The sequence below is a fragment of the Lipotes vexillifer genome, unplaced genomic scaffold (genome assembly GCF_000442215.2).
Source record: "Lipotes vexillifer unplaced genomic scaffold, Lipotes_vexillifer_v1.1 scaffold165, whole genome shotgun sequence".
Classification (NCBI taxonomy): domain Eukaryota; kingdom Metazoa; phylum Chordata; class Mammalia; order Artiodactyla; family Lipotidae; genus Lipotes; species Lipotes vexillifer.
Window position 1 is genome coordinate 1376987 of NW_006799066.1, and position 12040 is coordinate 1389026.

General features: G+C 42.3%; 1 protein-coding gene across 1 annotated transcript in view; it reads left to right on the forward strand.

Annotated features, from left to right (window-relative positions):
- The first annotated feature begins 11222 nt into the window (after positions 1–11222).
- The window catches only part of CLVS1 (clavesin 1), a 161740-nt gene continuing 160922 nt past the window's right edge, over positions 11223–12040 (forward strand). The window contains exon 1 of the mRNA XM_007471473.1: positions 11223–11387. The gene's annotated coding sequence lies outside the window, so the exon portion shown is untranslated. The remainder of the gene's footprint in view (positions 11388–12040) is intronic.

Consider the following 12040-nt stretch of genomic DNA (forward strand, 5'->3'; position numbering starts at 1 on the left):
GGGTGTTACCGACCAAACTGTATCTCCCTCTAAATTCATATGTTGAAGCTCTACCTGCCAATGATTGTACTGAAGATAGAGCCTTCATGGAGATAATGTTAAATGAGGTCATAAGGATAGGGTTCTAATCCGGTAGGACTGGGGTCCTTATAAGAAGAGAAAGAGACTACAAATGTGCATGGAAGTAGCAAGAAGGCAGTCGTCTGCAGCCAAGGAGAGAGGCCTCACCAGAAACCAACCCTGCAGACATCTTGACCTCAGACTTCCAGCCTCCAGAACCGTGGGAAAATGAATGTCTGTTGCTTGAGCTACCCAGTCTGGGATACCCTGTTATTAGCCCCAGCAGACTAATGCAAGGGTGTCCTTCCATTTACTAGTTCATCCCTTTCTGCGTGTCTGACATACTTCCAACCCCATCCCACTGGATATTCAAGGTCCTCTTGCTGCATCCTGTCTCTCCAAGGCATCCACTGATCCCCTGTACTTCCCACCTGCTCTCCTGACTCCAGACATTTATGATACTCCACTCCTGAAAACATACTGATCCTACATCTCAAACCCTGAGAAACTTGCCAAATAAGTGACTGGTTTGCCTATTTTTTAGTTACTAAAACTTGCAAAGATGTACACGAACATGTAGCAACAAATAACTAACAAGCCATGAAGTTCTGAACACCTTTCATGTTCTCCTTTGAGAAGAGTATCTATGTGTGTTCCAGTACAATTATGTCACCCCGCCATCACCCTGGCCACAACCAGTTGGAACAGGACTGGTCCTGAGCAAAAGGCGGCTAGCAATGGGACAGCCTGTCATGCTGCCTATGAAAGAATTTTACCTGAGAGGACACTCCTCAACTGATAATGACTGAATAAGCCAATCAGATTGTGGTTCTATGAAAGTTTGAACGCAACACGCAGAGAAAACCTCAGTAAGCAAGCAGAGTGGGGAAAGATACAGAGAGAGGTGACAGTAGGCATAAAGTATAAGTAGCAGAAGTCGTGAGATGAAAAGAAGAAAGAAGCGACTGGTAGAAGCAGAGGGAGTGGATGGAGAAGCCAAGAGAGAAGCCGCTTAAGAGACCACAAGAGCGACACTGAGATGTGACACTTTTTAGTTCTCCAAGAGGCCCCATCCCCCAATTCTTGTGGGATTCACATAGTACCATAGAAGAGTGGTTAAGAGCATTGGGCTTGGGAACAGACATGGGTTGTGCCCCCAGCTGCCCAAATAATTCAACCATGGACTTAAACTCTCTGTGACTCCGTTTCCCTGGTAAAAAGAGGGCAATAAAGTACCCCCGTCATGGGACTGCCATGAGGATTCAGTGACATATTGCTTGTAAACTCCTTACTGTATTGCTTATATATAGTAAAAGCTTAATAAATTTTAGCTATTATTACTATTATAAACTGTGTATACTTATAATAAGCTCCCACCTGATGAAGTAAATGAAGTGTGGATCTATTCCTTGCAATGTGAAAGACACTAACACATAGTTATTATGACATAATGAATAACCTCTCTCTAAAAGACACTTACATCTTGCAGGGGTTTGATGGGAATTAAGGTGTATAATTTCTAATACTCAACTGCTTATTTCTGCCCTAACAAAGAGGAGACGTGTGTGGAGAAGTCTGGGATTCCCCAAAGTAATCTGGCTAAAAGGTAAGAAGTCTCATAGGCAAATCCTAGTATGGGTAATGCCAGTTCAACTCACTAGAGTACTTCTTATTTTCTCCTCCTAAGGTTGGGCATTCACTAAGGGGGCCAGTTTTCAGGGAAGCAGACATTTCTCACAGGACCAGGTTTCATAGAGAAATTATGGTCTGAGTAGTAAGGTCTCCTCAAAACTCTTTCAAAGAAATCCGTAGCATTAACTAGAACTACTTAGTAGCAAAGATGAAAATTCAAATTCCATCCAAATGAACTTGATGGGCTATAGTTCATGTGGCTCAAACAGCTGAGGGAAGGGTTCCGGGAATCAAAGCCTTGGAACAGGAAATGCGACCCATAGGACTCTCTCTCCATAGGTTTTCTTTTTTTTCTTAAATATAAAGTTCTATTTAGAATTAAAGCGAATACTTCAGTGTCACAAAAATAGTATAAGACTTCGAGAAATATACCACTAGTTTGGAGTGAGCATTTATTTGCCCAGTTACAACATGCAGACACCCATAGAAAACATGAGCAAGCGTGACATTTCCATCCCCAGAGCAGCAGTTGGTTACACCACCCCGGACAAAGAGTGACACTGTCGGGGACTGAGGTCAAGGGCTCCAGCAGTGGTGAAGCAGGAGGGGTGTGGACGTGCATTGCCCCCACTCCTGCTCAGCCAAAGGCCGCAAAGTATACATATATAGAGAGAGAGACAGAGATAGATATATAGATATAGATACAGATATAAGTATGTATGTGTGTATATACATGTATAACCTATTGGTAATGTTTCTCTGGAGAACCCTGACTGACACAGGAGGAGTTACCAGCCCAGTAGTCATCTTCTTCTGAATTCTGAATCTGGATCTCTTCCTCCTTTCCTCAATCTCGTAATTAAACATTCTACTTAAATGAGAGGTACTTGCTGGGGAAATGCCACATTAGAGCCCAGCCTGACAGACTTAACCATGACCTCCACTAGAAGCTGAGCATCGACTCTCCACTGCTTTTTACACTTTTTCTCTGAGAATCCAAGCCATCTTTCGGTGACACCTAACTAACTCCCTGGTGTGACTCAGGGAGTGAATGGTCCATGGAACGTCATGTGAAGTTCCCTACAGCGGGGTACTTTCTGCTTTAAAATTGGCACCACTGTCTGATAGGATATGGTCAGTGAAACCAATATGAAACACAGTCCAACTAACAGTCCTTGAATACGATTCCCGCATCTGTAGTGCACACGGGATTGGCAGTGTCATCCTCAGAAAAGGATTCAAACGCAGTCCACACGCAGTAGTAAGCTTGAGAAAAGGGTGCAGCACCAAGTCTGGTACATCTGCCTGTGAAATCCAGGGATCCTCTTTCTACTCTGCTGTCACTGCTGGCACCCTGGGCACGTTTCCAAACATTCTCAGCCTCATATGCTGGTGTAAAGTCATGGAAAGCTTTAGGCTGCTTTGTGGCAACATGGACAACCCATATTACAACCGGAGCCCCATGAAGGCAAGGAGACTCTGATGCAAGCATCTGCAGAAAGCATTAATATAGATGCCTCTCTATTCCAGGCCATTCTTTTTTTTTTTTTTAATTAATTAATTAATTTATATTTTTGGCTGTGTTGGGACTTCGTTGCTGCATGCGGGCTTTCTCTAGTTGTGGCGAGTGGGGGCTACTCTTCACTGAGGTGTGCGGGCTTCTCATTGTGGTGACTTCTCTTGTTGCGGAGCACGGGCTCTAGGCACGTGGCCTTCAGTAGTTGTGGCTCGCAGGCTCTAGAGCGCAGGCTCAGTAGTCGTGGCGCACGGGCTTAGTTGCTCCAAGGCACGTGGGATCTTCCAAGACCAGGGGTCAAACCCGTGTCCCCTACACCGGCAGGCTGATTCTTAACCACTGTGCCACCAGGAAAGTCCCCAGGCCATTCTTATGTACAAGAAACTCCGTAACAATCATGACATTGTTTGTGCAGTTCATTAATCTGGGAACTGCTCAGCCGGGTGATTCTGGCCCAGGGCATCCCATGAGGCTGCGGCCGAGATGTCACCAGGGCCACAGTCATCAGAAGTGACTGGAGCTGGAAGATCTGCTTCCAAGGTGGTGCAGTCACAGGCTGGCAAGGTGGTGCTTGTGGCTCATGGGAGGCCTCAGTTTCTTCCCACACGGGCTTCTCCAGAGGCTGCCTGAGTGTCCTCATGACTCTCTGGATGACTTCTCCTTGTGCCAGGTGCCTCGGGAAACAAAGATGAATTCGACATCCATTTTGACCCCAAGGAGCAGACAGTCTTGAGACAGTCTGAAGTCACCAAACTGTGACTTTCCTGCTTGAGCTTCTTGCCCGCTGGAAGACAATAAGTGGTCTCAAGATATTGCCTCTCGGGTTAGACCTTTCTTCTCTAAGTCTTCCCAGTACTTAAAAGGACTACAACCAGAGTCATGGCACCGTTCACCCAGCTCACGGCAATGGCGGGAAGCCTATCACAGCAATGGCGGGAGCCCAGTCTCCGGCGAAGCTTTGTGGAGGGGACGGGCTTGGAAGGAGGAAGAGGGTCTAAAACACTGTTGAGGGCGAACGGGAAGAGGGGCGGGGGGCGGGGGCAGGAGATCTGCCGCCAGTGACGCCACAGAACGATATACTCTCCAGAGGTTTTCGAACTCTCATGGGCTTCATTTCCTCCTACTTTGTTTACCCATTGGGGCTCTCTGTTACAGCAACAATTAATCAAATTGTCACGTGTCCGCCCATGTCATGGTCTGGACAGGAATTTTAGATAGTGGGGGAAAAGGAGTTTCTACAAAGGTATGTAGTCCAGATAGAAAACCTGTGTTTACTATAGTAATTCGCCTGAGGTCCCACAGCTAGTAAGAAGCAGAGACTTGAACCAAAGCCTTTGAACTCCAAATCTCATGCTCTTTCTTCAATCATACTGATACGGATTACTGAGTTCTTTTGTTTTCCAGTCATAGAAAGTAATAATTCTGATAGCAGTGGTTATGCTTCCTTGTTTGAAACATAGTAGACATTCTCTACAGGTTGAATTACTTTACTCTTTCTGTCAAGAATTTCCAACCTTGAGCACTTCCTCCTGTTTGATCCTGCATGATGATTCCCTCCGATGAGTATCAGAGTATAATGATGCATTGTTAGGTCTTTGTTTTTAGTCTCTCAAGCATGGAAATGAGCTCAGGTTTGCACTTCCCTACTAAATCCTACCGCACATCAGCTGCTCTCTCCCTTGTTCCCAGCTCCATTCATTCAAGTAGGAGCAGACAACTTACTCTGGTCAGTGGGCTATGAGTAGAAATGATACATGTCACTTCTAGGTCAGAGCAGGAAGAGTAAGTGTGAGTTCTCATGGACTCGTTCTTCCTATCATGATGGCTTTCCAGATGATGGGACTTCCCTAAGTCTGACTTTGAGGAGCAGAGCCCTTCAATCTCCCCTGCATCCCGTCTGCCTGTCAACCAGCACTGAGCCTCCAGCATGAGAAATAAGATTTTGTTGTATGAAGACTCTGAGATCTTTGGAATTACTTATCACTGAAGCATAGCCTACCATCTCCTGGAAGTGAAGTGCTGTATTAAAAAATAAATTGTGTAGTGTTGACTTAATGGTTGGCAATATGTGGTTAGGAGTCTGATATCAAAGGTAAGGAACATAATCCGTGTTATGCAGTGGTAAAACATTTGGCAAAACTGTCACCTGCAATAACTTAGTAAGTTTGCATATTTAAGGAACTCAAATTTCTAGGGGAAAGTGAGTGAAAAACAAAGTGTTTGTGGTAGACTGTCTTGGTTATTATTTGTTGTGTTTTACAAGATAGTAAAGAGAGAAAGAAAAGGATGACTGGCTTTATAAGTAGAAATACAAGGAAATAGAGACTTCTAGAAATCCAACACTTTACCATGTTGGAATAGCTGATTGATTTTTACTCCCAAAGAAAGAGTTAAGATTAAGAAAGAACTTGAGGAAAAGTCCATTAAAGCAGATATTTTTGGCAAGAATCAGATTAAGGATGTTACTTCATGGTTACTTAAAACCTCTCAATGGTTTAGACTTTTTCCCGAAAAAGATCAGATAAAGGATCTGGCTTTACCACTTACTACTCCAGAGAGGCTCAAATATACTGAGAGGTAAAAAATATATTGAGGGGGTAAAAAAGCAAATAAATATAGCAGCTCTGAAGTCTATGTCTCCAAAGAACTCTACTGTGGATATTATAATATGAAACCGATTAAGCCAGACAGACAATGCACCTCTAAAGTATTCAGAGAATGATACTTTCAAAAAACCTATGAACTTGGAATAAAAAATTCATGAGCCTTAGAGAACTGAAATAACTTGTGTGCCCGCCTCGTTCCCCTATGGAAGGTAATGGTCTGAAAAACTGTATCCCCTAAGGAGGTTGAAGTATATATCTTCCAAAATATTGTAAAGGATGCCTCATCTTGTTTGTAACCACTTGCCCACACCTGCCTTACATGCAAAATTCACTAGATGTGAACTTAATTTGATCTTAAGTTTTCCCACGTCACTCCAGAGGAAATGGGATACTTTGATGAGCATATGGTCACCTTGCCCAGGACAGATTAGAATACAATGATCTATGAACACTCCAGTTTAAGGATGCAACACTGAATGCTGTAACCTTGAATCAATGGAATGTGAGGTATATCGATACCGTCCAGGTCCCAGTTGGAAGATACACCCAACCTGCCACGGCAGTGATGGAGCAACCTGTGACATTGGTTCCCTGAATCTCTCCAAGAACCCTTGAAATGACAACAAGCAGAAGATATCTGGTAGTGGTCAAGACAGAGAAAAACTGACCAATTCAGAGACACAGTTTGTAAACCACTTTACCACCTTTTTAGCTTGCTTACTCATTTAGACTTTGGAGGAAATAAATGCTGGAATTTATAAATGTTTAACTATGTGGTTGTGTGGTTTCTGGAGTGCATACTGCTACTCAAAGAAATGGATGTTTGCTGTGACCCAAGTGAAATAGAAATTGAAACTAAAATTGGAAATTCAATTTCAACTAAGGGCATATTCTGTAATTCCCATTTTGGATGCGGCCAAGGTGTATAATGGAAAAAACAGCAATCTTTCAGATGTGGCGCCAGGTGTCACAGAGAACAAAGGAATAAGAAGCTTTTCCCAGAGACCAGAGTAAGACTCTAATCAAAAAAACCCTCTAACCCCCAGTGTAGGAGGTCTTGGCCGCACCCGTTCAGTGTGATTTCAGAATTACTGGGCTCAGTGACTGCCAGGTATCCTCCCATCCTTCCCCTTCTAAACGGGAGTGTTTGTTGTGGTTACCCTGTCCCTCTCTTACTGTTACATGTTGGGTATGTTGGCAGATGGGTTGCAAATTATTTGCATTTTAATAACATCTTTAGGACAGAGGATCACATCTGGATAAGACAACTCCTTAAAACCTAGAGATCTGAAACTTGGAGCTAGATGTAGTGAATAAATTAATCTTTGGAGATGGGTTGAGTATGTTCTATGTGTGTTAAGACATTTTTGGTAACCACAAGGGTAGACTGTTGTATAAATATTGACTGCTCATCAAATATCCCTGTGCTTGTACACATTTCCCAGCTCCCTTTTATAAGGGCAGGGCCATGTGACTTGTTCTGGCCAATGGGCTGTGAGCAGAAAAGATGTGTGTTACTTTCAAGCAGGTCTAAGTTCTCCATGCACTGTCCTTCCCTGCTGTGCCAATTCCTCACCTGGCCCTCAGGTGACTAGATGGAACACAGCTCCTATTCGCCCCAGCCCCCAAACAAGTATAAACAAGGAAGAAGACACTGCTGTGGGAAGCCACTGGCAGTGCAGAGTTAATTTGTTCTTTCAGCATTACGTAGCCTATCCTGACTAATACAAACTCTAAAACTTCAACACTGGCATGCATGTTAGATAGTAAAAATATCAGTGACAATCTCTTATAATAATAAATTGAGGGCTTCCCTGGTGGCGCAGTGGTTAAGTATCTGCCTGCCAATGCAGGAGACATGGGTTCGAGCCCTGGTCTGGGAAGATCCCACATGCCGCGGAGCAATGAAGCCCGTGCGCCACAACTACTGAGCCTGCGCTCTAGAGCCTTCGAGCCACAACTACTGAAGCCTGTGTGCCTAGAGCCCGTGCTCTGCAACAAGAGAAGCCACCGCAGTGAGATGCCCGCGCACCAAAACGAAGAGTAGCCCCCACTCGCCGCAACTAGAGAAAACCCGTGTGCTGTGACGGAGACCCAGTGAGGCCATAAATAAATAAATAAATTTATAAAAATAAATAAATAAATAAATAAATAAATAAATAATACATTGAGACGTACATTACAAAACATACATAAGGAGAATGAATTATCCTTATGGCTAAGTAAAATATTTTTACCTTTGCAATTTGACCTTAGTCTTTATACATTACCCAGTCCTTAAACATCCAATTGTCTAGAAATGTGCTATTTTACCATAGCACGTTTTGTCTAGAAATGTGCTATTTTACTATTGTAATATCATCCTAACATCCCTCTTATAAATATCAAGATTTCTCTGGGTATTATCCCATCTGCCTGGACTCTTAGACTTTAGTGCACTCCCACATGGATACAACCTTCATCGGTCACTAGCCAACCACAGAAAGCACCTTCCCATTAACCGAACCTAGACCACAGCAAATCCAACAATAACAGGGTCCTTTAAGGCAGTACGGAAATGAGTTAACTGACTTAGGAATGTCAGGCACGAGGTCAGGGACCAGGAAAGGTGCTTGTGAGCAGATGAGCAGACTACACTTGAACCCTTGGCATTGGCTACTTATACACAAATGGGATATGGAGGAACCCTGCAAACAAATACGTAGGCGGCTGAGAAATACAGGAAGCTGAAATGGAGGGTAAGTATAGCGGGCCAAGTATCAGAACAATTTCAATCAGGGTGAGGAAAGAAAAGAAAACCATCACAGAAGCCTCTGGTTAACAGTTATCAAGCAAAGGCTCTGAGCAAAGATAATCTGGATCCTGGAAACAAAAAGATCCAACACAGTGAAGACACATCTACTCGGTAAAGGGCAGTTTTTCTTACACAGAAATTTTAAGCAGCGTAGAATGGTATTATGATAAACAATACAAGGATAATATCCTTAAATACAAAGTGCAATGGTATACTTTCACTGGCACTTTGGGAAGAAGTAAATCTTGTAATATAGTGAATATATCTGTTCTAGTCATAAATAAAAGTGAGGTGTTTTAAAAACAACTATTTATTTTCACTCCGATCAGTGCAAGTAAATTTTAAAACTGATTTTTAAAACTTGCAGAATATAAGACTATATTCTGGCAGCCAGTAGCTTTCGTGGTTACTCTGCCCATCTCTGTAGGTCCTATCACTCCATCAGGCAGGAACACTCTGGGTTTATGTCTCAGCCTCATATAAGTGGGGAGAGTTTTCTTCTATAAAGATTTCTCGGGAAGGACAGTACACACACAACACACACACACATACCTGATTTTTGTTTCTACAAATACAAATAAAACTTGGCTAGGTTATCACTGATGTCATTCAAAAGTCACAACTGACAGTGGAAAAAAAAACTGAAAGAGAACAGAGGCTGAGCAAAGGTAGCCAAATTCATTTGAAACTTTGAAAAAGTCTTCTTATATCATAGGCTAATGAAACACTTATGTCTTGGTCTTGGTTTATATTTCTATTAGTGGTTATAAAATTGATGAAAGGAGGAAGAGAAGCAGAATAATTAACATTAACATCTGAGAAGAAAGGAAAGTCTACAAAGCTTTTAAAGGGATCATGATCAAGAAGTGAACAGTATTAGACTGCAAATTAATTAGAGAAAACTTTTCTCTCCTAAAAAGTTCCCATTTAGTGCTGCTTTGCAAGTCATGTCCATGATTAGTTATACTTTTGAAGATGTCCCTTTAAGCAGATATGTGATCGAAACTCAGTGGCAACCTCACGTCGTTTTGGCGTACTATACCTTTTTGGATAACTTTTTATATGAAATTCATAGCTTTATAAAATGTTTTTAAAAATATCGGTATGTGGGGGGGGTTATGTCATTCATTCATTCATTCATTTTTCTATTTCTCAAATATTTATTGAACTTCTATGACATTCAGGCATTCTTCTAGGTGACTGGGAAGCAGTCCTGAACAGAAGAGACAAATTTTCTACCACGTGGCGCTTACATTCTATTGGAGAGAGAGATAATATACAGATAAGTAAATAAACACATAATGCTGTGTCAGAGTTGGAAGAATTCTGACAATTTTAAAGGCTCTGTGAAATATATGATAAAAAGACTGCATTAAAATATTTAATGTTTCTTTTTATTAGTAAATATGAAAACTTTATAATGGGGGGTACTGTATCTGCTGTCTTGCTTTTTCTTCACTTACCATTTTGTGAGCATGTTTCTCTGTCTACAGTAGTCTTCAAAAATATGTTTTTAATAGCTGCAAATATTATAGGCTATATACAAAAATGTGATTCTTTCATTATTTTTGACAGTTTCTATGGTCCTATAAATTAAATTCATGTACATAAATCCTTATCTGCATATCTGATTATATCCCCAGGATAAGGTGCATAAAGTGGAATTATTGGGTCTAAATGTATGTATATTATGACTCAATGCATGTTGCAAAATAGATTTATAGAAAGGTTACACTTCCTCACCATTATCTCAACAACATGAGATACTAAGTAGATTTAAACCCTCAGCCAAAATCCACTATTTTAAATTACATATCTCTTTACAGGAGAGGTTGATTTTTAAAAAAAATAGGTTTATAACGCATTCACCTTTCTTTAGTGAATTCTTTGTCATGTGCTTGTCCTTTTTTTTTTTTTTCCCTTGGGCTGATAGTGTATTTCTTTTGATATATGAGATATTTTATGTATGAATCATATATTTGTTGCAGTTTTTTCCACGTGGTCATTTATATTTACACTGTTAACGACATTTTTACATTCAAAAGTATTCTTATGCACTTAAACTTATTGCCCTTTTTTCTTTATGATTGCTTCTACTCCTCTGGTGCTTAGAAAGCCTTCCCTATGCTGAAATCAGTAACCATATTTCTTATGTTCTTCTAGTTGTTTTTCTAATTTTTATTTTACTTTCTTATTTAGCTCTTTAATCTAGGTGGAATTAATTTGGTACGATGGGGCTTTAATTTGAGCCTCTTCCAAATCGTTCATTTTCTTACCACCATTTGTTAATGAAATAATCCATCCTTTCCCCTATAGGTTTGTGCTACTTTCTCATCTGTTAAATTTACACACACACACACACACACACACACACACACACACACACGAGTCTTGTTTCAGCGCTTGCATTAATCTGTTTAAAAGATTTTCTTTTTAAAATGTGTCTGTCGGAGGGTAATGGTAAGTAAATACTTTCCGTCCCAGATGTTACAAAATTACAGTAATTCTTAGTATTGTCTTGACGGAACCGAGGAAAACCAACGTTGCGGAGGCATTTAGGACCCAGGGGAAAGCCAGGCTCCATATAGAAGGACAGAGTCTCGGGCGCACACGCCTCCTACCAAAATCACAGCCCCTAAGAGCCAGGGCTCTCATTCACAGCTTTCTAGAGAAATCTGAGCCCGAACCTGCCAGAATAGGGGATCTCACCCACTCAGCTCAGCAACGAGGACACCTGCAGAAACACATTCCCAAAGCAAGGCTGGGCGGCCGTGTGAAGGTATTTGTTGCCTTTTTTCTCCCTTCTATATTTGCAGCGCCTCCCCGCCTTTCTCCGCTCTTGTGATGCCATGGCTGCGGCGTTTCAGCACTTCGGTGCGTGGACAGCTCCCATCTGCAATGCCTGCTCACTCCATCCCTCTCGCACCCCACTCTCCACCGCCTCCGTGGTCCATCCTTCCCCCCGCCCCCGGCGCCCGCTCAGCCTGCGCTCCTTACACCATCAGCCCCCCATCTCCACCATCACCGTCATGATCTCCACCATCACCAGCGTCGTAACTACAGTCAACACAACTGTGCCTTGTCACTTAGACAAAGCCGCAGGTCCGCAGGATAGAGGAAAAGAGCCCAAGTTTTCAGGCATAGGAAGGAAAGTTCAGGTGGACTACACCCCTGAAAACAAAGAGAGACGCCTGCTTGAGAGTACGGGAAAGTGAAGACAGTAGAGAGAGACCCTGGGCAGGGGGACAGATGGGGCACTTGCCAGACGCCAGCAGTTAGCCAGCTGCCTTTCAGCAGATTAGGGACTGTTTAGTTCAGGAAATTAACATGGCCTGCGGTATAGTATTATTCCGGTGAAATAGCTGTATAAACTCAATCCATGTTTCTGGTTTTCCAGTGGAGAAGCACCAGGAAGCGGCGGCGGGGGGGGGG